General features: G+C 44.3%; 1 long non-coding RNA gene across 4 annotated transcripts; it reads left to right on the top strand.

Annotated features, from left to right (window-relative positions):
- LOC131495865 (uncharacterized) lies at window positions 1–23,719 on the top strand. 4 transcript variants are annotated; one of them, XR_009254170.1, is made up of 5 exons: window positions 1–457; window positions 716–820; window positions 12,864–12,932; window positions 20,234–20,299; window positions 23,163–23,719. It is a non-coding gene; the product is annotated as an uncharacterized LOC131495865 (long non-coding RNA). The 4 variants fall into 4 exon arrangements; XR_009254171.1 differs by lacking the exon at window positions 23,163–23,719 and having other exon boundaries at window positions 20,234–20,356; XR_009254168.1 differs by lacking the exons at window positions 12,864–12,932; window positions 20,234–20,299; window positions 23,163–23,719 and adding an exon at window positions 1,080–1,297.
- The last annotated feature ends 815 nt before the right edge of the window (window positions 23,720–24,534 follow it).

The following is a 24,534-nucleotide window of genomic DNA, read 5'->3' on the forward strand; positions in this document are numbered from 1 at the left end:
GGCCCCAGAGAGGGCTGAGCTCATTGGACAGCTTCCCCGCGCGTCTATAAAAGTGTCGTGGCCGCGGCGCGGGTAAGCGAGCTAGAGGGATCCTGGCGGCGGACGAGAACGCTAAGCCTCGCGTCTCAAAGCCCCGGGCCGGGCCTGCCAGGGTCCCCTAGACCCCAGGTCCCTCACGCCCTTCGCACGCGGGGATGGGATGGCCTCCTTCGCCTCTCTCTGTCCGCGAGAGGAGCTCTACCTCTTAGCCTTTATCCCCAAAGAGAACATCCACTTGCTTTGATTTGGACGTAAGAAATATTTTTCGCTTATGGGTCATTGTAATTGTTCAAGTAAACTCTGAAAACGTTGGCAGTTATTCTCACGTGGAGAGGCTCCCTCACGAATCCATCACGCTGCGCAGTGTGCCCATGCGTCAGTAGAGGCAGAAAGTGAAGGAAGACCCCAAAGTCACTAGGTGGGACTGGGGCTGGCCACCCTAGGGACATTCCCCAGCGGCTCATTCCTAATCGCCTTGGTTTAAAGACAACACACACACCTGTTTTTTCTCCTCGGAGGGTGGAGGGTACTGATGGTGGAGAAGAGGGATAAGGGGACAACCAGGGAATGTGGGCACATGGGTATCCTCAGTGTACACAAATGTCCCATTCCTAAGAGCGGTTTTTAATTTTATTCCTATGTCATTTTTTTAAAATTAAGATTTTGCCATTTTTAGAGCACCTTTAGGTTCACGGCGCAGTTGAGGTGTGGAGATTTCCCATATACCCACTGCCTTCACACGTGCACAGCCTCCGCCGTTTGCAACATTCTTCGCCAGGGGGTACGTTTGTCATGGTTGATAAGCCTGTATTGAACATCATCATCATCCAAAGTCCGTAATTTACATTAGGGCTCACTCTTGGTGTTGTACGTTCTACGGGTTTGGACAGGTGATGTATTATTTAGCAAATAACCCAAAACCATTTGGATCCACGTTTGTGAAATAAGGTTAATAGTGGTCGACCCCAGTTTGGAATTTGAAAGCAAGAAGGAAAAGGAGAAATAGGACTGTTGAGTAATATACTGGTTTTCTTATGCAGATTTGAAGGCAGTTCCGAGAGTAATTCCAGAAACATTCTGAGCAATATGATAGTGCCACCTGGGAAGAGATACATAGTGTTCCATGGGGACGCCTTTGAACGCAAGCCTCATTTGGATGTGTAAATTCTGATAATTAAAATTAGTCCATCTTTCCTCCCCCCCCCCCCTTTCTTCCATCTTTGTTTCAGTTTCACAAAAGATTTAGGGATGTAGCTTAATGACTGATTTCAATTAAAGCTACTTTGAAATGTGGAAATATATAAATGTGGAGTTTATTACTATTATTTTAGGCATTGCCAAATTTATTCCCCAAATTCTTGGTGATCACTGACTACATCCTGTAATACTCAGATTAAAACAGGGTATAGGTATGTTACTGAAAAATTATGTAGATCAAAATTGAAATCGTTGGACAAAATGTTTTCCTGTTGACTGTGAATTGTTATTTGGGAAGTGCTTTAAAAATCTCTATTTCTGTTATTTTGAACTTGTAGGGATTCCTAGTTCTCCCTTAAAATTTTTCTAGTAATGAAATGTATAGATTGAACCACACGGGATTGCCAGGATTTTGGTTTTATTTGGTCAAAATAGTCAAAAACTGGCAATTTTGTGTGATTCAACCTAATATCTGAATAGGAAAAAATTTACTTAAAAAGAGGTTGAAGTTAATTCTTTTTTGATATGGATGATTACCTCCTAATGTATTGATTTTATAAGTTAAAATTTTATATATTGAGTTTACTTACAGCAGGAACCATTTAAAATTTACCAGACTTTTCTGTTTTGCACATGTGTGGTATGATATCCTGACTAGAAATTCAGGAATTTAGGGGCAACTAGAAACCTTTCAGCACATGTCTTTCGCAGCATTAACCACAATCCTCCCTGACAAGTTGGAGGTTACTGACTTTGAAACATAGCCAGTTGCCGAGAACCCAGTGTGTATTCTTTCCATGACCCTTAAAAACTGGCCTGTTTCCTATTAATGATTTTTTGTTTTGTTTGAGGCATGCTGTGGTCCAGTTTCCTGGTTAATTTCCAGATCTTCTGCCATTCTTCTTGTACAACTCATTTTCTTTGTGGTGGGTCTCACCCAGAGATACCATGTATAGAAAGGGGGCTTCTGGAAATTATCATGTTTCAGCAACAAAATTGTTTAAACATCTGACTATCATTTACAACCAACATCTCTGGTCTGATCCATGGAAAATATCACACATAGCAGAGAAAATTGAGAAGAGCTGGCAGAAGATCTCTGTTGAGTTTGCTTTGTGCACTGTTCAAATGGACTCCTAGGAGACCTCAGGCCAAGGGTATTTCTTTTTACTTCAATTTAACTTGTTGGGTGTGTTCCTTTCTGTGGAGACCAGAGGATCAGAGTCTGGTTTTGAAGGTGAACTTGAGAAATCAATTAGCCCAGCCTCCCCCTGTCTGGAAACTCAGCATCACGATGGACACAGAGCCTGGTCCAAGGCAAGAGGAGGCTCTTCAAAATTGTTGGGCAGGCAGGGGGCATTCTTGTTGGCCCTCACCCTTGCTGATGTTCTAGTCACAAGTCACTATTTTTTTTTTTATGTTTATTTATTTATCTTGAGAGAGAGAGGGAGAGAGAATTCCAAGCAGGCTCCATATTGTCAGTGCAGAGCCTTGATGTGGGGCTCAAACCCACAAACTGCAAGGACCTGAGCCGAAGTCAGTCATTTAACGGACTGAGCCACCTCGGTGCCCCCCAAGTCCCCATTGTTCTGAGGGCCCTGCACAGGAGGGAACTCCTAGTGGTTTGCACCAGTAGTTTGTCATCCTGGAGAGCCATTGACTAGACCTGTCCTATAAATCTTTGGTTGGAACTTTGAATATATCTTGTTTTTAGGAGTTCATTGGCTTGTCGATTTCTCTAAGGCCATTTTTCTCCAGGTTTTTTTTTTTTTTAATTTTAACATTTATTTATTTATTTTTGAGAGACAGAGAGAGACAGAGTGCGAGTAGCAGAGGGGCAGACACAGACTCTGAAACAGGCTCCGGGCTCTGAGCCATCAGCACAGAGCCCCATGCAGGGCTTGAACCCATGAAAGGTGAGATCATGACCCAAGCCGAAGTCAGATGCTTAATCGACTGAACCACCCAGGCATCCCTCCAGGGTTTTTGTTGTTGTTGTTGTTGTTGTTGCTTTTTTTTGATGAGATAAGGAAAAGCTGCCAAGAACCTTAGTCAGTTAGCCTGGAGGGAACCTTGGAAGCTGAATCGCTTTCCTCTTAAGGTATGACTGGTCTTGCTCACGATGAGATTTCCCTCTACTTTGAAGGTGTTGAGCTCAACAGGGATGAGACGATTCCACAGCTTTAGGAACACTGGTAACAGCCCTACTTTCCTTGACATAAGATGTGAAGTTCTTTGTTGAGCCCTATTGGGCACATGCTCCTAGAATATAAATTACACTATTATTAATGCAGTTTGCAGGATAAAAACTTTGGGATAATTAGTGAACAAGTCAGTCACCCGTAAGACACACAATCAGAGCAAATGTGGCTTCATTAGTTTCTTCACAACGTGAAACTCCTGGTTAATAATTATAGCTGTCTTAATTGAACATCAGGTGGTAGTTTTCTATCAGCTGAGGAAGAAATAGATTTTGGTTTCATGCTCTTATCTTGTACTAATTAAGGTATGAAATGTCTTTATTGACAAAAGCATGTTTGCATGTCTTTAATTTTTTTTAATGTTTTATTTATTTTTGAGACAAAGAGAGACAGAGCATGAGCAGGGGAGGGGCAGAGAGAGAGGGGGACACAGAATCCGAAGCAGGCTCCAGGCTCTGCGCTGTCAGCATAGAGCCCGACATGGGGCTCGAACTCACAGACCGTGAGATCATGACCTGAGCCGAAGTCAGACACCCAAGCAGCTGAGCCACCCAGGTGCCCGTGCCCCTGCGTGTCTTTAAGTGAGTACAAGCCAGTAGAAATGGAGGGCTTTCTGCATCTGTGGTGTAACATTTTCTAGTAGTCCCATTGAAAAGTAAAGAGAAACAGGTGAAATTAATTTTAGTGATAACTATTTAACTTACTATATCAAAAATATCATGTTACCATGTAATCATTATAAAAATCATTAATGAGATATTTTGTATTTTTATTTTTGTATGAAATCTTAGAAATCCAGTATATATTTGTCCATGTAGAGTACATATTAATTTGGACTGGCCACATTTCAAATGCTCAGTCACTGCATGTAGCTAGTGGCTGTTGGACTGGACAGTGCAGCTTTAAACTGAGATTGTATCTGTAGTTAGGCGGAGGGTTTTATAGGGGAGAGAGAAATGGGCAGGAAAGAGAGAGAGGGGAAAAAAAAAAAAAGAGTCCCTCTGGATACAGAGATTCCTTGGCACCAGATTTCCAAGAGTGTGCATTCCTCCGTTCAACATCTAACCTTTAAACCGAAAACATTGACTCTTTAACACCCCAGCAGGAGATTGTGATTACAAGAAGAAAACAATCTTGTAGACCCAGTGTCTGCCCTAAACAAGTTGAGAAGTGAGAGTAGGTGGTTGTGGTCTGATGGAATCCGAGTGGGCTTTGGGAACAGAACAGGTAGAATGGAGTTCAGACCAGCCTTGCTGTGTCTGAGCTGTGAGCTTATGCACGTCTGTAGCTTCTTTGGCCCTTACCCACTTTAATAATGGGCACAAAAGCGCTAGTCTTGCAGAATTTTAGTGGGGATTAAGTTAGATTCCTTATAGGACTGTACTTCGTGCGGTCAGTGTGCAGTATGTGGAAGTCTCCTGGTGTTGTCTGCCTCTGACTCCATCTATTTTTCCCATTAGGGCATTTTGCTCATCTCCCTTCGCTCCTTTTTTTAAAGTCTGAACGGATTTCCTGCTCCGCATTCCCAGAACCTCAATTTCTGATGCAGCGCTGACTCATAGGCCTGCTGCTGTTGTGATTATGGTATAAATATCAGAAACTTATTGTTGAGGCACCAGTAATGATGGCGACAACAATTCGGCTACTGTCCGTTCCAAATCCACGTGAAATGTTCCATTAAGTCACTCCAGACTCTCCGCAAAGAGCAGCAGTACTTCTGTTTTTGGCCAATGGGTGGTAGCATTGTCTAAGCCACTGATCTCTGAGCTGCTGGGTCTTCAGGGTTAGTTTTCCTTTTTTTTTTGTGCTTTGCCAATTATCTGCGGTTCATTCCCTCAACCTGGAAGAGAGGGAGCTTTTCATCAAAAAGTCTAGGACTCTGGAGTACAATGGCAGCTTCCAGAATGTGAGAGAAAGGCCAGGACACAGAGCTGCTGTTCATTCAGACACTGGGGGAGACTGCTCAGGTCCAGAGTCAACGTGTCTGTCGGGGTGGGTCCAGGGCAGGAGTCTGGGAGGCTGATGGGCATCCAATGCTGGTCCTGTAGGTTCACTGTGAGCACTGGGAAATGACTTTATCACTTTCATCCCCTTATTAGGGGATCATCTTTGAATTAGGAGGATGTGCTTTAAAAATATTCTGCTTTTTATTTTTTTCTTTTAGTATCTTGTCACCTGAAATTTGCCATACACGCCTCTCCCCCCCAACACCCACTACAATGCTGGTTTGGCTTTCTGAATACTAATCTTTAGGCTCCTTGTTACTCGACTATTTGAATTAAAGGGAGTCTGATCATACTTGCATACTTAGACTTCTTTCAGACTTTCCTTTACATTTCCTGATTTTTGTCAGGTGACTGATCTGGTATGGATCAAGAGAACAACATTTGGGAAATGCAGAAAATCACGAAGAAGAAAATAAAATCCAACCATTAGCTTTAAAAGATACGTGTGTTGGGTAATAGGATAGAAAACTATTGGTTGTTATAGAGGCATGGACTAAACCAGAAAAAATTTCTGAATTGAAGTCAAGCTACATGCATTTTATGATTAACCCTGCTGACAAAAGAGGGGGGGAACATGAAGCATCTAGGATTATCTTGTTCTGTCGGATTATTCAGTTATTCACTAATATATGAAATCATTTAAGGGCCTTCTGCGTGCTGATCAGGGAGAGGGGAGTTAAGCACTGAATAAGATGGTTTTTTGCCTGTAAGCTCCTTACAGTTTCCTGGAGAAGAGAGACAAGCAAGTCAAAATCCCAGTGTAGTGAGTACCACAATAGGGGCACACACTTTGTTATAGAAGCAGAGAGAAAGGCATTGAACTGCCCACTGGTGGCCCGGAAAGGCTTTATAGGGAGATGCCACAAACCAAGTCTTTAAAGGCAAATAGATTGGGCGTGGGAGTCGGGAAGAAGGACATTTCAGGCAGAGGAAAGAAACGTGTAAAGACATTTATATTAGATTACTTGATGTTTGCAAGGAATGGTAAGTACCATTGTATGAAGCGGGGGCAGAATGTGTAAATATATGGGGCAGGAGAGGGAGGGGTGGGAGATGAGCTTGGACGGGGAAGTGGAGGTGAGATAACAATGGGCGTTTTATGCCATGTTGAATCCTTTGGAATTTTATAAGATTTGATGAGAAATGGATGTTGGGGGGGAGGTAGGTGGGAGCGATATGGGTTGAGTCCCATTAGGCTATGGATTCGGACGACCGGATGAATGTTTGTAACAAAGGGTTGTGGGAGGTGAGAAAATGGTGTAGTCGCTTTGACTTCGGGGGATCTGGCCCAGGGACGCCTGACTGTATGGACCTGCCCATCAGGAGAGAGATTAGATTTCCAGTTACACATTTTGGTTAATAATAATTACCATTTACTGAAGACTTAGGATGTGCCAGATTCTGTACGAACTCTCACCTTAAATCCTTTTAACAACCCTATAAACACATTTGGCACGTGAGGAAGATCAAGATACAGTGACTTGTCCAACATTGGCTTGCCCAGCAGGGGGTGGAGCTGGGATTTGAGCCCATTCTGATTTCAGAGCCTGAACGCCCCACCACGGCCTTCTACAGCAGCCGCCTGCACAGAGGTGAAGTTAGACAACAGCACACAGGCCTTTCAGGGACAGGATGGAACATGAGAGAAGGACTAAGGCGGGAGCTCTGCGGATGATGGTTGTGGGACAGGTAGCAGCAGACGAGCTCACAGAGCCCAGACTGGAGTTGCCTGGAGGGAGGAGGAAAACAAGGAAAGCATATCGTCCAGAAAGCCAAGAGGAGAATTTCAAGGGGAGAGGGGTCCATGGTGGCAAATATCACAGGGGGGTGAAGTAACCGGACTGAATGAAACCGTTGCTTTTTTAATGTTTATTTTTGAGAGAGAGAGAGAGAGAGAGAGAGAGCGCGCAGGAGAGGGGCAGAGAGAGAGGGAGACAATCGGAAGCAGGCTCCAGGCTCTGAGCTGTCAGCACAGAGCCCGACACAGGTCTCAAACCCATGAACCATGAGATCATGACCTGAGCCAAAGTTGGAGGCTCAACCGACTGAGCCACCTGGGGGCCCCATGAATGAGACCTTTGTATTTTCTCCCCTGAGGGTCTTCCTGGCACCAGCTCCACAATGCCATCTGATGGCCAAACATAAACATTTAGGGGCTCCACAGGCTTTGTCACCCCCTAAGTTGTGTTTCTGTTGATAATATGACTATCTTCTCAGACATCCAGAATGCATACGTCAGGATGGTCTTTGATGTTCTGGTCCCACATGACCACCGATAGCAAATCCCGTTGACCCTGACTCAACCTTTCTCTAGTCTACCTCTTCCTCTTCACACCCTCTCTGAAACCCCAGATCTTTTTTTTTTTTAATCTACACCATCATATTTCTATCCTGACTTGTCTGTCTGCCTCTGGTTGCATTTTCCTCTAATCTATGTTCTGAAGTCTCACCGCCACTCCTGAGCTCAGAACCTTCAGTGGCTTTTCATTATTTACAATACAAATTCCAAATTCTTATCGAAGGCCATCCGTGAAATAGTTATAGCTTACTTTCCGACTTTCCCCCCTCTGCTTTATATGCCTCGCAGCCTATTTTCCAGCCAGACTGAAAAATGTCTTGTTTTCTGTGTTGGCCTCCTCAGATCCATTGGTTAGGCCAATCTTTCCAGCTGGATGCACTTTTCTTTCATCTTTCAGGTTGAAATCTTACCCATCCTTCAAAGGTCATCTGAAATACTCTTTTCTCTGCGAGGCTTCTCTTGACCCCTTCCACCAGGAACGATTTCAGGTTTCTCTGAGCTCGGATGAATATGGCACTTGACCCCTCTCAGGGCAATAACTTTCTGTGGTGTTTTTTTTTCTACTTTCTATTATATTTTTCTTTTCTTTATTGTTTTGGTTTTGATTTTATTTTTGTTTTTGTGTATGTGTCTTGACTTAGTTTTTGAAGGCAAAGTCTATTTCTTACCTATTTTTCTATTCCTCATTTTGCTTGTCACATGGGTGCTTTATAATAAAGATGTTTGGTTTAGTTGAATATTTATTGAATGGATGGATGGATAATTGACATTATTGTCAAGATTTGTGCAATCTCTGTAGGTTTTATTTTTTAATGTCAATGTCTACAATAGAAGGCTTAATTATTAATCATATATTAAGTATATATGATTCTTGAGGTATGCTCTAAAGAACTAAATTTTCCTATTGGGGAAAAATCTACTGGACTTTTGTCTGGAGCATCTCAGCATCCTATTAGATTATTCTTGAGTCATTTAATGTGATCACCTTTTTTTAAAGCTTATTTATTTATTTATTTATTTATTTATTTATTTTGTGTGTGTGTGTGTGAGAGAGAGAGAGAGAGAGAGAGAGAGAGAGAGCGCAAGTTGGGGAGGGGCAGAGAGGGAGAGAATCCTAAGCAGGCTCTGTGCTGTCAGCACAGAGCCCAACTTGGGGCTTGATCTCATGAGCCGTGGGATGATGACCTGAGCTGAAACCAAGAGTCAGATGCTTAACCGACTAAGCCACTCAGGTGCCCCATTATGTGATCGCTCTTTGAAGGTGGGTAGATAAAGGAAAAGGAAAAGGTACTTCTTTGGGGATGGCGTCCTGCGTCTCTTGGAAATGCCTTCATGCTTAGTATAACATTTCCAGGTTTTCCCTTGACTCATAGACGAAAGTGGATTAGAGAAGCAGAAGCCATAGCCATGACGCTGGACCCAGTTTGGTGGTGCCTGCCTGTCCTGCTTGTGAAATTCAATCTGGAGTGTGGAGTTTCCACAGCTGAGCCTATTATCCCATGGACAGGTCTCTTGAGCTTTCTCTGCCTTTGAGGGTATTGTCTTTTCTTAGCCACACATGGTGAGCATCATGTTAAGCAAAATGCAGGGAACTCAAAGGAGGGATCAATGGAAAATGTCTTATGGTGTTATGTTTATTTGGGTTTCGTTGTCAAGTTTAAGTCTTATAATTTGAGCACATGATCAGTTGCAGCTCTTAGTTTCTTACCAGCTTGACAGAGTTAAATGCCTCTTTGGGAATGGAATCCAGGTTTTCTTATATCCTTTTTAGCTACTGTTGTTGATGATGGTGTGGATAATCTAAGGGAAAACTCTCACGTAAGGAGATCCTGGGGTTATCCAGAATTTGGGAGTGCTTCAGACAATCCACCTATTTAAACTTGAATGTCCTACAGAAGATAGCATATCTTCATTATAGAAGACCCAGGGAAATTAAATTTGTTGCTGATTATCTGCTGGGCATGGAATCTGGCAGAGAGCAATTCAGTAATAGTCTTATTAAAAATCTCTTCCCAGCTGCCTCTCCTCATCTTTCTTATACATCTTCTTCCCTCAGTCCAGCGATGAGCTAGCCAATAGGCAGTTGTGAATCAAGGTGAATGCTACATCTCCATTAAAAGGCAGGGCTCCTGCAATCCAGGGGTTGGGGGTGGGAAAAGATACCCACCACCAGCTGCCTTTCTGGAGTAGGAGCTCCAGACCAGAAGCAGCCTGGTTCTTCTTTGACCTGGTCCATAGGTACCTATATCCCAAATGTGAAGCTCAAAAATAAAGAAGGTCCTATGTGCTACACCCTCCGTTAGCTTGCATATCACTTTGTGGTTGCGTCCTCCCTTTCTCTGGGTCCCCTTTCACCTAAGCTCTGACTTATCCACACTGGCACCTTTCCACATAGAACCTGAAGGGATCACTTTGGAATCTTTTTCACCAGAAGGCATTGGATCCACAGAGGCTCACAGTCTTTTTCATCTATTTTAGAAGGAATAGATTTGGTATTTTTGTGTAAGCACTCTAGTGACTTTTCCTTAATTCTTTGTTCCTTTGGTCCTGGGTTCCACGCTTTTGTCCCTTCTAACTTAGCCCTGTTATAATCTGTGTCTGATGCCTTTGCCTGCTATTCATTAGAGACTTGAGGACAGGAGAATCTCGATTTCTAGAATTCAAAATGAATAGGAGTCTCTTTTTAAAAGGGGATCAGATCAGAAATACCTTTTGTGCTATGGATAAGCTATAGTTTGGAAATTTTATGTGGAGTGTGAGTCTGAGAATTAGGAATTTAGATTTAGAATTGGTGGTCTAAGGATTTTGGCTTCTGCTTTATGGAATTAACCCAAACAGGTTGGTAGAATCAGGTGACTCACGACACAGGGGAAGGTAGCTAATCTTTAATATCCTAGCCAAGATTGTGAAGAGTGACAAACTTGGCAGATGGTTACTACATTTATTGTGGTGAGCACTGAGTAGGGTACAGAATTGTCAAATCACTATATTGTACACCTGACACTAACATAACATTGTAGGTCAACTCAACTTCAGTTAAAAAAAGCAAATAACCAAAAAAAGTCTATTTCAGAAAAGTGGACAATCTGGAAAACAGGCCATTTTATATCTCTAAGTATCTTCTTAAACCTTCTATAATGATTGAGAATGATCCATATATAATATCCAAAGCAGTGCAAAATATTGAAGCCAGCAGAGGCACCTGGGTGGCTCAGTCGGTTAAACATCAGACTTAGGCTCGGGTCATGATCTCAGGCTTCATGAGTTTGAGGAGTACGTACTTCACAGTTTTCTTGTTATTTCTTATGACAAAGCATATTTTCTCACTTTATCATCATCATCATGTCCTTGTGATGAAAACATTATTGTTATCAAAAATTTTTTTTAATTTTTTAATGTTTATTTATTTTTGAGAGAGAGAGCACAAGCAGGGGATGGGGAGAGAGAGAGGGAGACACAGAATCCAAAACAGGCTTCAGGCTCCGAGCTGTCAGCACAGAGCCCAGTGCGGGGCCTAAACTCACAAACCATGAGATGGTGATCTGAACTGAAGTTGGATGCTTAACTGACTGAGCCACCCAGGTGTCCCTTCCCAAGTTTCTTAAAATTCATTTTCTTATTTTATTTTTATTTATTTTCTTTTGGAGAGAAAGAGAGAGAGAGAGCACATGGGTGGGGGAGAGGGGTAGAGGGAGAGAGAGCGAGGATCTCAAGCAGGCTCCACGCTGTCAGCACAGAGCCTGATGCAGGACTTGATCCCGTGACCCTGGGATCATGACCTGAGCTGAAATCAAGAGTCAGGCACTCAACCAACTGAGCCACCCAGGTGCCCCACTATATATATATATATATATATATATTTTTTTTTTTTTTTTTTAGTGTTTATTTATTTATTCTGAGAGGGTAAGAGAGAACACGTGTGAGAGAGTGCGACTGGGAGTGGGGCAGGGGCAGAGAGAGAGAGGGAGAGAGAGAATCCCAAGCAGGTTCTGCCCTGAATAGCATGGGATTCGATCTCAAAACCCCGGGATCATGACCTGGGCCAAAATGAAGAGTTGGATGCTTAACCAACTGAGCCAGTCAGGCGCCCCACTGTTACTTTATTTTATAGATAAAATACTTTATTACTTTACTTTATTACTTTATTTTATAGACTGAGGCCAGAAAGTTTAGGTTCGTTGCCCCAAGTTCTCATACACAGTGACTAAGACAATCCAGGTCATCTGACTTCGGGTATCATCCACCTTCCATACATTTAAGTCTATATTTTGGTGGGCAAGTGAGATAAAGACAAAAAAAACCTACAACGTGTTCACATTCAGAAGCTTTCCTTTCCCCCCTGCCTTGCAAGAGGAAGTAGGCTTCTTGGATGTGTGGCCGCTTTTGCTCACGATGTGTGGGATCACATCTTAAGGAGGCAGTGGGGCTGAGGGATGGGCTCCCTGGCAAGGGCACAGCAGTCCTGGAGGGAAAGAAGAGCATTCCAAAAAGCAAAGCCAGAAGGGGGATGGCAGCAAATGCCAGCCGAGGTCTGAGAGAGCGTGTTTGGGCAGAGGGGGAGTGTGGGATGTCACGTCTGTGCTCTCTGAGAGAGAGAGAGTAGGAAATGGATAGGGAAAGACAGTCTGAGAAGTTTTATTATTATTATTATTATCATTATTATTATTACGAATGGAATGCTCACTGGGTGTCCTTTAAAGAAAATTCCAGCTAAGATTTTAATTGCTTTTAAGATTTCTTTGAAGGCCAGTTTGTTCTTTCTTTGGATTCAGCACCTCTCCACAGCTTTATGGGTGTTATATGAGCTAAAAGTCCAAGACGTGAGTCCGGGTTTTCACTCTCTCCTGTGCAGGGGAAAAGGGGCCAACAGTGTGCTTAGTCCCAGCTCAACAGCACCAACCGGAACTTGTAGAGAAATGGGCCAGGGGAAACATCCCCCTCACTTCCTCAGCTCCGTTGGCGGAGGTCACAGACAGGCTTGAGGCAAAGAACCTGAGTTGAATTCTGAGGGTCTTTACTTCGGAAGTCCTTATTTTCTTCTTAAACCCAGGAAATTCTTCTTGGTGTTAATATGATCCTTCCCTGATTACATAATGATCACAAATATCATTTTATTCACAGGAAGAGAAGTAGCAAAGCTCTAAAGGGAGAATTATTTTTTTGCAATTTCCCCCCATTTCATCGCTCGTGGTGAGTAAGCGTGGTCTTATGACTCAATTCCACTGGTGTAATAGCCTGGGCGGCAGTGCCGGCCATGGGTCGGGAGCCAGGGATGGAAATGTGCTGGAAAAGTGCTGCCTTAGCTGAACTGCTGACCTTGTCCCAGGAGAGGATATAGTGCGTCTCAGCCCAGTCAGGGTTGGGAATAGGAAAATCTGAGGCCAAAGGTAGACTCTGGCATATGACTTGTCTGGGCACTTCGGGTCTAATTTTGCTGAGAATTGGTATTTTATCTGCTGGTTTCAAGGCTGTTGGTTCATGGACAGGACATCGATTACTCACTAATGTCCAGAATGGGGCATCCACGTGCTGACTGAGAGAGCAACACCCTGTAGTTTGAATACGAGTGGGAGCAAATACTTTTTTCTCTTTTTAAATGTTTATTTTTGATAGAGAAGGAGACAGTGCATGAGTGAGGGAGGGGCAGAGAGAGACAGACCCTGAATCTGAAGCAGGCTCCAGGCTCTGAGCTGCCAGCACTGAGCCCGACGCAGGGCTCGAACTCACGAACGGTGAGATCATGACCTGGGCCGAAGTCAGACGCTTAACCGATTGAGCCGCCCAGGCGCCCCAGGGGAGCAAATACTTTTCCTTCCTGTCCCTTGAGTGACTTCTTTCTGCGGCATGAGGCAAGTGTGCTTGCCAATGATGTACATTGCTTCTTCCAAGATACTGCTCAGTGCTTGATTAATACTGTAATTACAAATATTTGTAACTGGTAAGGACGTAAACCTTCTGCCCTTCGGTTGAGTATTTAGTGGCAACTTCCTTTCCCCTAAAATGACTCTTTCAAAAGGAATTGTTTTCATTTGGCTAAATAAACTTTGGTACGTGAGTTTTTATTTTTTACCTTATTTTTTAAAATTTATTTGTTTACTTTTGAGAGAGAGGGAGACAGGATCGGGGGAGGGGCAAATAGAGAGAGGGAGAGAGAGAATCTCAAGCAGGCTCCATGCTGTCAGCATATAGCCCGACGTGGGGCTCGATCACACAACCCTGGGATCATGACCTGAGCTGAAATCAAGAGCCAAGACACTCAACCGACTGAGCCAACCAGGCGCCCCAGAGTATTCTCTCTCTCTCTCTCTCTCTTTTTTTTTAATAAGCAGGGGAGGGGCACAGAGAGAGGGAGACACAGAATAGGAAGCAGGCTCCAGGCTCTGAGCTGTAAGCACCAAGCCTGATGCAGGGCTTGAACTCACGAATTGTGACCTGAGCCGAAGTCAGATGCCTAACCGACTCAGCTGCCCAGGCACCCTGGGAAGTATTCTTTTTGTAGAATTACAAATTAGAGTCTATCTTAGTGCTTTATACTTGATCAGTATTTGTTGCATTGACTTGAATTGCCTTCAGAGTCAGAGACTGTCTTGTTAACACGTTTGACGGTGGAAAATCTTCCTTTTATCAGAGCGGATTCTGTAATTCAGAGCCAAATCTAATGAATAAGGTGGGGGGATCAAGCTGAGTGGCTCTGATTCAGATTGTTAAAAACCCCAATAAACTAAACCAGAGTGATTATTTTTTTTCTCTGACTTAAACTGGCTTTTTAAAAAAGTGTTTTGATTTATTTTTAAGAGAGAGAGCATGGGCAGGAGAGGGGCAGAGAGAGAGGGGACAGGGCGTCTGAAGCAGGCTCTGCATTGACAGCAGTGAGCCCGACGTGGGCCTCAAACTCATGAACCGTGAGATCATGACCTGAGCTGAAGTTGGACCCTCAACCAGGGAACCACCCAAGCACCCCTGACACTGGCTTTTGAAAACAATGGTATGAGTAGAAAGTTGTAACACTGTAAGAAATCAGTTTCATAATTTCACATTTTACATATGGAATATATTAGCAAATTATGGAATGCTTCTGCATTCTAGGCATGATATTCAGTGCTGGGGTTACAGAGATCAGTAAGTATTCGCCCTTGGGGAAACCATTGTCCAGTGGGGAGAGACAGCAGAAGATCAGTCATCAGAATGTGGTGAGATCAGACCTGTGGAGCTCATTCAGTTTCTGTGAGCAGTCACAGGCGGTGGGTATGGTTGAAGTAGGGCAAGGGTCTGGGGTCTGGGAAGTTTTTAAAGTAGAGGTGATGCTTGAATGGGATGTTGAAGGATGTATATGGGCGTACAAGAATAAAGAGGGTATACAGGTGCGCGCGCGTGTGTGTGTGTGTATGCTTCTGATAGAAATGCATGTGGGATAGCTTGGAGGCCATGATGTCAGGAGAATGTTCTAAGGAGTGAGTAAGATCAAACAGATGAAATGCTTAAGAGCATTGCAGTTTTGATGTCTAACTAGGGTTAGCACTCAAAGAATACTTCTAAGAAGTCCGGTCTTCAAAGTCAGCCAACGAAAGGCAGTGAGCTGCGAGGCAGCAGTGGGTCCTGCCCGATGATCACTGTCAACAGTCTCTTGAGGGTTTTAAGATGACGCTTCGTGGGTTTAAGTAATTTGCCTAAAGTCTTGTGGCTGCGAAGAAGTGGGAGTGGGATTTGAATTGGAGTCTGCCTCGCTCTGAGAACCGTACTTTACTATGAGTGTCGTCTCGTCTTTATCTGATGGCATAAGATTTCGCGTAGCTTCGGGCCCACCAACCTGAACATGAGATTGTTTGTATGGTCTGTAGCTGGAGACGAAGGGGCAGGTCCAGCCCTGATCGCGTGGACTGACACAGGCAATGCTCACCCTAGTAGTTTTCGGACTTCAGAGTGCCCAAGTTTCCTTCCGGGGAATTCCTCTGATGGCTTCAGTCCTGAAGTCCCACTTCAGAGAGTCTGTCCTGTTGCGAAGCATCCCGGGCGATTCTGATGCAGATGGTATGTGATTCATGCTTTGATGGCCATCCCCCTGAATGAATGTCTTCTGTGAACGTGGGTATCTCTCTCCCTCTCTTCTTCCTTTCTCTCCCTCTCCCTCCTTCTCTCTCTCCCTTCTCTCCTTCCCTTCCTTCCTCTCTTTCATTCTGCCTTTCCTTCCTTCTCCCCCGCTCCTCCCTCTTTTCTTTGCTTGCTTCCTTCCTTGTTTCCCCTTTCTTCTGAGGCTTCTCTTAATTGGGTTCCAATGACGCAAGGAGATCACTCATAAGTACTATTCCCTCCCTTTCCAGCAAGATCGTCTGTTCCTTGCAGGCAGAGATCCCACGTCCGTATGTCTTTTGCAGACACTCACCTGGGTGTGCTCCCAGGGATGAAAACATACACTGGGCACCCGGTGACACAGTTGGTCACTTTACAGCGAGGCATTTTGAAACACGTGGTTTAGCCAAGGAAGGCACGCTCAGCAGTTTTTCATGTCGTCTCTGTGAACTGCCTGTGTACTTACCTCTCACGGTCTCTGCCTTTCCTGCTCCTCACACAATTCTGGAGGGTCCCTAATGGGAAGGACACAGACTGATGCTTAGCAGCGATTCCTTGCTGGTCCAGCCCTCGCTATTTCCCACAGCCCCCGGCCAAATCCCACCCCCTGGAAGTCTCCAGACCTGTGCTTCCCTCCTCATACTCGCTTCTTCGGATGCCTGTCTTGTGTTGCATTTCTGAAACGGGAAATCCCGTTTGCAGCTGGCTTAATATCTGGGGTACCCCCTCTTTCTGGGCCATGGCATGTCAGAGCCACATGGATGGTTTGACCTTGTCCCATTTGGGCAGTTTTCTCCTCTGCGCCCTGGTGACAAAGGCCCAGCATTCCTGGCATAGTGGACTCCTTGCGTGGTATCACACAAGTGATGGATTCCTGTCTGTTTCTCTGCTGTGGCCTGGGTGCCCAGATTCTGAAGTCAGGTTACATGGGGTCCAGCTTTGCTTGTGGACTGGGAGTGTGGGCATGTTTTAAAACTCCTTCAAGCCCCCATATCCTCATCTGTAAAATAAGGACCATACAGTGGTTGTGAGGTTTAGAACCAAATGATGCTTGGGAGTGCCTGCTTTAGGGTAAGCACTATTGCAATTATTGTTATTGGTGATAATTTTTTATTGTCCTTTTATGTCCTCAGTTGAAATTCTGTCAGTCTTGCAAAGCCCAGCTAGAGCTGTGCCTCATCCGCAAAGCTTTTTTGTCCACTCAGGTCCGCAGACAGCGCTGCCCTACATTCTCATGATCACTTAGGTCTAAGATTAATGTTTGATTGCCTTTAATATTTAATACTGTGTTCTTATTGCACTGGGTCCTAATTGGTTTTATGCTTGGTCTTGAGAAGTTCTTAAATGTGGCTAATAAAGACTGCCTTTTTCTTTTAGCCTCCCCACTACTGGTTACGTAATTACATTACCTCTTCTTTCAGGTGTTATGATTAAGGATGTACGGGTCAATTCCCTTAACATGAACCCATTTGGGATAAGCTCATATACACTGGCAGCATCTACACTGCAAATGACAGCATCCTGGGGTCCCACGTCAGCTGGCTTTGTGCCTCTGCTCTTACTAGATAAGGAGAAGGTCCTGGTTCAGGGAGAAGTGTTTTTAAAAAATTTTTTTAATGTGTATTTATTTCTGAGACAGAGCATGAGAGCGGGAGCAGCAGAGAGAGAGGGAGACACAGAATCCGAAGCAGGCTCCAGGCTCCGAGCTGTCAGCACAGAGCCCGACGTGGGGCTGGAACTCCTGAGCTGTGAGATCATGACCTGAGCCGAAGTCGGACACGCTCAGCCGACCGAGCCACCTGGGCATCAGGGAGAAGTATTTTAAGGCTCTGAGTGTTATGGATGGAAGGAAGACCTTGTTTTGACACCATTTCCTTCTGAAGTTGGTAACTCTGAGCCCTGGATGCACCGGAGAATCACTGCAGAGCTTAAAAAAAATACTGATGCCCCGGCCACATTCTGGGCCAGTCAGATCCAGAATCTGGGGGGGTGAGGGGGGGGTGGGGGAGGGGGAGAACAGGGGCGGGGCAGGAGCGAGATGGCGGAGGTGCCCAGGTATATAGTATTTTTAAAAAGCTTACCAGCAGGGGCGCCTGGGTGGCCAGTCGGTTGAGCATCAAACTCTTGATTTTGGCTCAGGTCATGATCTCATGGTTGGTGAGTTCAAGCCCTGTGCCGGGCTCTGCACCTGACAGTGTGGAGCCTGCCTGGGATTGTCTCCCTCTCTCTGCCCCTCCCTTGCTTGCTTGATCTCTCTCTCTCAAAAATAAATAAACATTAAAAAAAAAAAAAAAAAAAAGCTTACCAGGTGGCTTTATGATGCTGTCCAGGTTGAGAAGGGTGGAATTGCTCTAAAACCAGGTTCTCCAGCCCCTCCGCCTGGTGAACGGGTTTCGGTTTTAGTTACATGCCTTCATGCTGGTTTTCAGGGATACTGGCTACAATTAGCTTGCAGGAATTAGCTTTTAAGAGAGCCTGGATGTCTTAAGGGCCCAAACCATGCCGCAAAAGAGCGTTTATTATCTGAGAATGCCTTGTAACCAGGCTGCTCATGGGCACTCAGTGTGCCTAGGAATAGAATTTTCCTTGCCCTAGGTCACTGGTGCCGTGGCAGACAAGTGACAGGGCTCCCGTAGGACCTAAAGTATTTATAGCTCTTACAGTATTTCCGCAAGGTGAGCTTTGCTGTGGAGGCCTGAGTCGGGGCCGCTCAGAGTCACTAAGGTGCAGGAGTTGAACCCAGCTGCTGCAGGAAATAGCTCTTAGTGCGGAGAGAGGGGCTCAGGTGTCCTTGGCCGAGAACAGAACGCGCGGGAAGCTGTGGAGCAGACCCATCCGGGATTCCTCCTTCACCTTGTGTGAGATATTTTGCACAGGAATTGATTAAGACCTCTTAAAAACTAGAGGTTTTGAAGTATAATTTACTTACCATGAACTTTATCTGTTTTAAATGTACAGTTCAGTGAGTTTTAGTAAATTCACAGGGCTGTGCAGCCATTCCCACAATCCAGTTTTAGAATATTTCCATCACCCCAGAAAGATCCTTGGTGCCTGTTTGCAGTCAGTTCCTGTGCCCAGTTCACATCCAGGCAACCGCAAAGTTGTGTTCTACCTCTATAGTTTTGCCTTTTCTGGACATTTCATATGAATGGAGTCATACAATACGTAGTCTTTTGTGTCTGGCTTTTTTCACTTTAGCATAACAATTCCGAGGTTCATCCAAGTTGTGGCCTGTGTCAGTATTTTTTTCCTTTTTTTTAAATAGGGGCGCCTGGGTGGCTCAGTCGGTTGTGTCCGACTTCGGCTCAGGTCATGATCTCACAGTTCATGGGTTCGAGCCCCGCGTCGGGCTCTGTGCTGACGGCTCAGAGCCTGGAACCCACTTAGGATTCTGTGTCTCCCTCTCTCTCTGCCCCTCTCCTGCTCGTGCTCTCTCTCTCTCTCTCAAAAATAAATAAACATTAAAAACTTTTATTTTAGAGAGAGGGAGAGAGAATGCGAGCAGGGGAGAGGGGCAGAGGGAGAGAATCTTAAGCGGGCTCCACACTCAGCGTGGAGCCAGAGCCCATGAATAATGACCTGGGCAGAAATCAAGAGTTGGACACTCAAGGTCGGAACCACCCAGGCACCCTGGTATTTTCCTTTTTATTGCTAAATAGTGTTACATTGTATGGATATGCTACATTTTATTTATCCATACTCAGTTGACTGAGGTTTGGATTGTTTCCACTTTGGGACTTTTATAAATAATGCTGCTGTGAGCACTCAAGTTCAAGCTGTTGTATGGATGTATGTTCCCATTGCTCTTGGAGTGAACTTCCTGGCTTGCATGGTAAATTTATGTTAAGCTTTTTGAGAAACTGCAAATTTTGCAGTTCCATCAGAAATTCATGAAGGTTCCAGTTTCTCTCCATCCTCACTAACCTTTGTTATTACCTGTCTTTTTCATTCCAGGAGGTGTAATGTGGGTTTAAGCCCACTCAATCATTTTTTTTTTCTTTTTTGAATCATGCTTTTGTTGTCTTATCTAAGAAATCTTTGCCTATTCAAGGTCATACAGATTTTCCCCTAGATTTTAGGATATTTTAGATTTTCTTCTTAATCTTTTATAGTTTTAGCTTTTACATGAGGCTTTGATTAATTTTGAGTTAATTTCTAAGTATGGTGTGAGTAGGGATATAAATTATTATTATTATTATTATTATTTTTTTTTAATTTATTTTTTAATATATGAAATTTACTGTCAAATTGGTTTCCATACAACACCCAGTGCTCATCCCAAAAGGTGCCCTCCTCAATACCCATCACCCACCCTGCCCTCCCTCCCACCCCCCATCAACCCTCAGTTTGTTCTCAGTTTTTAACAGTCTCTTATGCTTTGGCTCTCTCCCACTCTAACCTCTTTTTTTTTTTTTTTTTTGCAGGTGGATATCCACATGTTCCAGTGCCCTATTTCAAAAAGATGATCCTTTCTCCTTTGAGTTGCCTTGGTGCGTGTGTTGAAAATCAGTTGGCTGTAAATATAAGGGATTATTTCTGGACTCTCAGTTTTATTGCATTGATTTACATGTTTCTCTTTATGGTCAGTACCACACAGTCTTGATTACTGTAGCTTTATGATAAGTTCTGCAATTAGGAAGTATAAGTCCTCCGACTGTGTTCCAAATTGTGTTTTGGGTGCTCTAGGTTCTTGGCATTTCTCTGCAAATATTAGGACCAGCTTGTCATTGTCTGCAAAAAGCCTGCTGGGATTTTTTTTTTTTTTTTGATTGTTGAATTTACTGATCAATCACTACCTCAGTGATATTGAGCTGTCTGATCCATGAATACAGATCTCCATTTATTTAGATCTTTAATTTCTCTCAACAATAATTTGTAGTTTTTGGTGAACAAGACTTCAATCAATATTTTTGGAGGGGTCCTGATAGGAAATTTCTTTTTCTTCCCTTCAGAGATCTCATTGAAAACAATGGAGGGGGTCACAGCTGAGCAGCCAGGAGCGGGAGGTGGGGTGGAGAGTGGAAAAGGCACCAGCTTGGGCGACGGGAGGACCGGCTCTAATCTGGGGCAAGCCACGTCACCTCTCAGTTTGCTGATCCCTAAGACGAGTGTGATGTAGTTTGTTTTGCTTCAAGGTTGTAAGGTTAGAGGTAATGTGGGGAAGGAGCTTGGAAAAATGTTGTCTGTCCTGTGATGAGGCTGATACGGCCATTAAAGGGGACACGAAGAACTAACAGAAGAAGATGCTCTGAGAGACCTCATCTTGGCCACTGAGTCTCTTTGCAGCTCGAGGCAGAGGCCAGTGATCCGCAGCGAAGTGAACATACCATCTCATTTGATTGCCAGACAACTCATTGAATTAGCCATTTTCATCCACATTTTGCAAAACGGAAACTGATGTTCGGAGAGGTCAAGTCAAGTTTCAAGGTCACAGAGCTAGTAAGAGGCAGTGCAGGATTTAAACGCAGCCTTGTGTAACCTCAGTGCTTCTGCCTTTCCACGGCACATCACCACCCTCGCTATCACCACCAGCTCCCATCAGGGAATCTACAAGGCAACGTTAAATCTCAGGCACAGCACAAAACCCCTCAAAGGATAAATGAACACTGATAAGTGGTTAATGTATCTTGCTCATCTTTCGTTCTTCACATGTTAAAGGTTTAGTTTTGTCTCAAGATTCAGGAAGGCAGATGTGATTTCCATCATCAAGGATTAGGTGGGAAAACCAAGCTGAATTCGTAAGGGTTGATCATAGCGAGCTTTTATTTATATTTTTTAAAAGCTTATTTATTTTGAGAGAGATAGAGACAGCACCAGTAGGGGAGGTGTGGGGAGAGAGAGATTGAGAGAGAGAGAGAGAGAGAGAATCCCAAGCAGGCCCCACACTGTCAGTGCAGAGCCCAACATGGGGTTCGAACCCATGAAACCATGACGTGAGATCCTGACCCGAACTGAAACCAAGAGTTGGATGCTTAACCTACTGAGCCACCCAGACGCCCCAGATCATAGTGAGCTTTTAAAAAAAGTCACTTGGGTTACGTGGCTATATAGATCGAGATGAAAGGCAACCTTTGCTCCCAACGTTTATTGTGATCTGACTTGAGCTCTGAGTTGCACCTTGTAGCTTCCATTTTCTCAGCAGTGATAGCACTGGTGAGAGGAAGGTGGAGTTTGTGGCAATGTGAAATTTCAGATTCAAGGTTACAGATGTCCTGTAGCTGGCTCCTCTGGGCTTGCTCAACAGCAGCATACGTACCCACAGATGCGAGTAGACCTGAGCCTACACGGATGGGTCACCAGTTTTTTCTTGCTTCCCACACAGGAGATCTGGGTCTGCTTTCTAGAAAATCCTTTAATATGGCAACATGGAGAGTGCACAGGCTTTTGGAATCAGACGAATTTTTGTTCCATTTCCACCATGCGCTAGTTTTGCGATCATGGGAAATGGGCTTAAATGATCTGAGCCTCAGTTTGTTCATGTAACACGGTGCAAATAATTGCCATGATGATTACAATGAGACAAGGTCTGTGCTTTGCTTATTAGTGGCAGATATGTAATATGTTCTAGACAAAGAGAGTCCTTTTGCTCTTTCTACTGGAGTTACACATGATTAGATTTAATTGTAAAGAAATCTCACTGTGGACAAGTGCATTAGTCTTCTTTTGCTGCAGTAACAAATAGCCCCCAAAGCTCAGTGGCTGAAAATCACGTACACTTAATTTCTGGCTCATGTTATCTGAGGGCTGAATTAATGCTGCCTTTCCTGGGCTTCCCTGGGTTATGTTCTGCTCTTTGTGTCCTCTCACCTTGGGATCCCAGTTGAAGAAACATGCTGTTCTCATGGTGAAGGACAGAAACTCCAGAGAGCCGGAGCCAATCTGTAAAGCATATTTAAAGTTTCTGCTTGGACATCGTGTGTATCACATCTGCCCACATCCATTGTCATACGGCCAAGGCCAAAGTCAATTGATGGGTAAGTATAATCTGCCTAAAGGGAAGCATGGCATGGACTTTCTAAATAAATAAACAATCTTCCTTAAGAAGTGAGAATTTTGACAATTCTTGGGGTAATTCTTGGTAATCTGAGGAATAATCATTATATACATGGAATAGCCCGGCTTCTTTATTTTTCATCTTTCCCTTTGGCTGTGGCAGTTTGTTTGCTTGCTTTTTCAGGTTTTCTTTGTAAAAGCAGAGCCAACGAAAAACAATTTGTCAGAGTCTGAGAAAAGACTTTTGTGTTTTTCTTCCTCCGTCTCATTCTTCTCAGTCACTTGCTGTTCATCCCTTTTTACTCATCTAAACGTGGGTTTGCTTCGGCCTCTCTTCTCCTTGGACACTCTTTTCTCCAGGTAATCTCATACGGAACTCTGGCTTCAGCAGACTTCTCACCGAGGCATCCTGTGTCAACATTTGCAACTCAGATGCCACGGAACTGTCCACTCATATCGCCAGCCTGGCGTCTCTGCTGTGATGCCGTATGAATCTCAATGTAATAAAACCCAGCTGCGGTGACTCTAAGCGTACCTTCTAGGACCGGACCGTCCAGCCAGTTGTGGACATCGAGCCCTGGAATTCATCTTGCTACCTCCCTCTCCCTCGCTCTCTTATCCAGTCCTTTGCCAATTCCCTGTCTTTACCTCCTAAGGGCCTCTCTGATCATCTACTTCTCTCCATCCCCACTGCCACCAGGAATCCACGATCCTCCTTCATCCGGACTCTTGCAGTATCCCCCAGTTGTCTTCCTGTATCCTTGCTTTCTGCGTCTAATTTGGTTTCTTCACAACAGCCATAGCCAGAATCATTTTTTAAAGGATTTACATTTGGGGTACCTGGGTGGCTCAGTCAGTTAAGCGCCAGACTTCGGCTCAGCTCATGATCTCGCAGTTCGTGGGTTCGAGCCCCACGTTGGGATCCGTGCTGACGGCTAGGAGCCTGGAGCCGGGAGCCTGCTTCGGAGTCTGTGTCCCCCTCTCTCCCTGCCCCTCCCCTGCTCATGCTTTGTCTCTCTCTGTCTCAGAAATAAATAAACATTTAAAAAAATTCAAAGATTCACACTTGGTCATATCTGCCTTGGGCTTACAGCCCTTCAGTGACTTCCTGTCTTTCCATAGCCCTCAAGGTCCTGCATGATCTGGCTTTTTTTCTGTCTCTCGCACTTTGTTTTGCAGCACTCTTGTCTATACTGTAGCTATGGTGTTCTCCCCTTTTGAATCCTTCCATGTGTCACGCCCTCACCTCTCCTGGGGACTTTGCACATGCTTCCCTCTGTTTGAAATGTTTTTACCCTGACCTCCATCCTTGAAATCCCAGCTCAGAAGTCTCTTCCTTGCTGAAGCACTCCCTAGCATCTCCAGGATGAGAGGTTTGTTTTCTCTTCTATGACCACAGTTTATGCGAATTGAATGCATCTTGTGTTCTTGTTTGCTTACGTGAATCTCTGCCTGGGTTTCAAGGTCTGAGGGCCGAGTTCTGTCTCATTCTCCAGACACTGTTTTGTTTGTTTGTTTCTCTTTTGAGCTTAAATAAAACTACGCACAAGCCATCTGTAAGGTTTAGAGAAATCAAAATTCGCTGCTCATAGAGCTCTTTTGTACTAAAACTCATAATCACAAACATCAAAATTGGGAGGTGGCAGGGATACCTCTGGTCCATGGCCTTTAGTTTTATTAATGACAAAACGGAAGCCTGGAGAGAGCAAATGACTTGTTTAAGGTCATGCAG

Source organism: Neofelis nebulosa, chromosome 15 (genome assembly GCF_028018385.1).
Source record: "Neofelis nebulosa isolate mNeoNeb1 chromosome 15, mNeoNeb1.pri, whole genome shotgun sequence".
Classification (NCBI taxonomy): domain Eukaryota; kingdom Metazoa; phylum Chordata; class Mammalia; order Carnivora; family Felidae; genus Neofelis; species Neofelis nebulosa.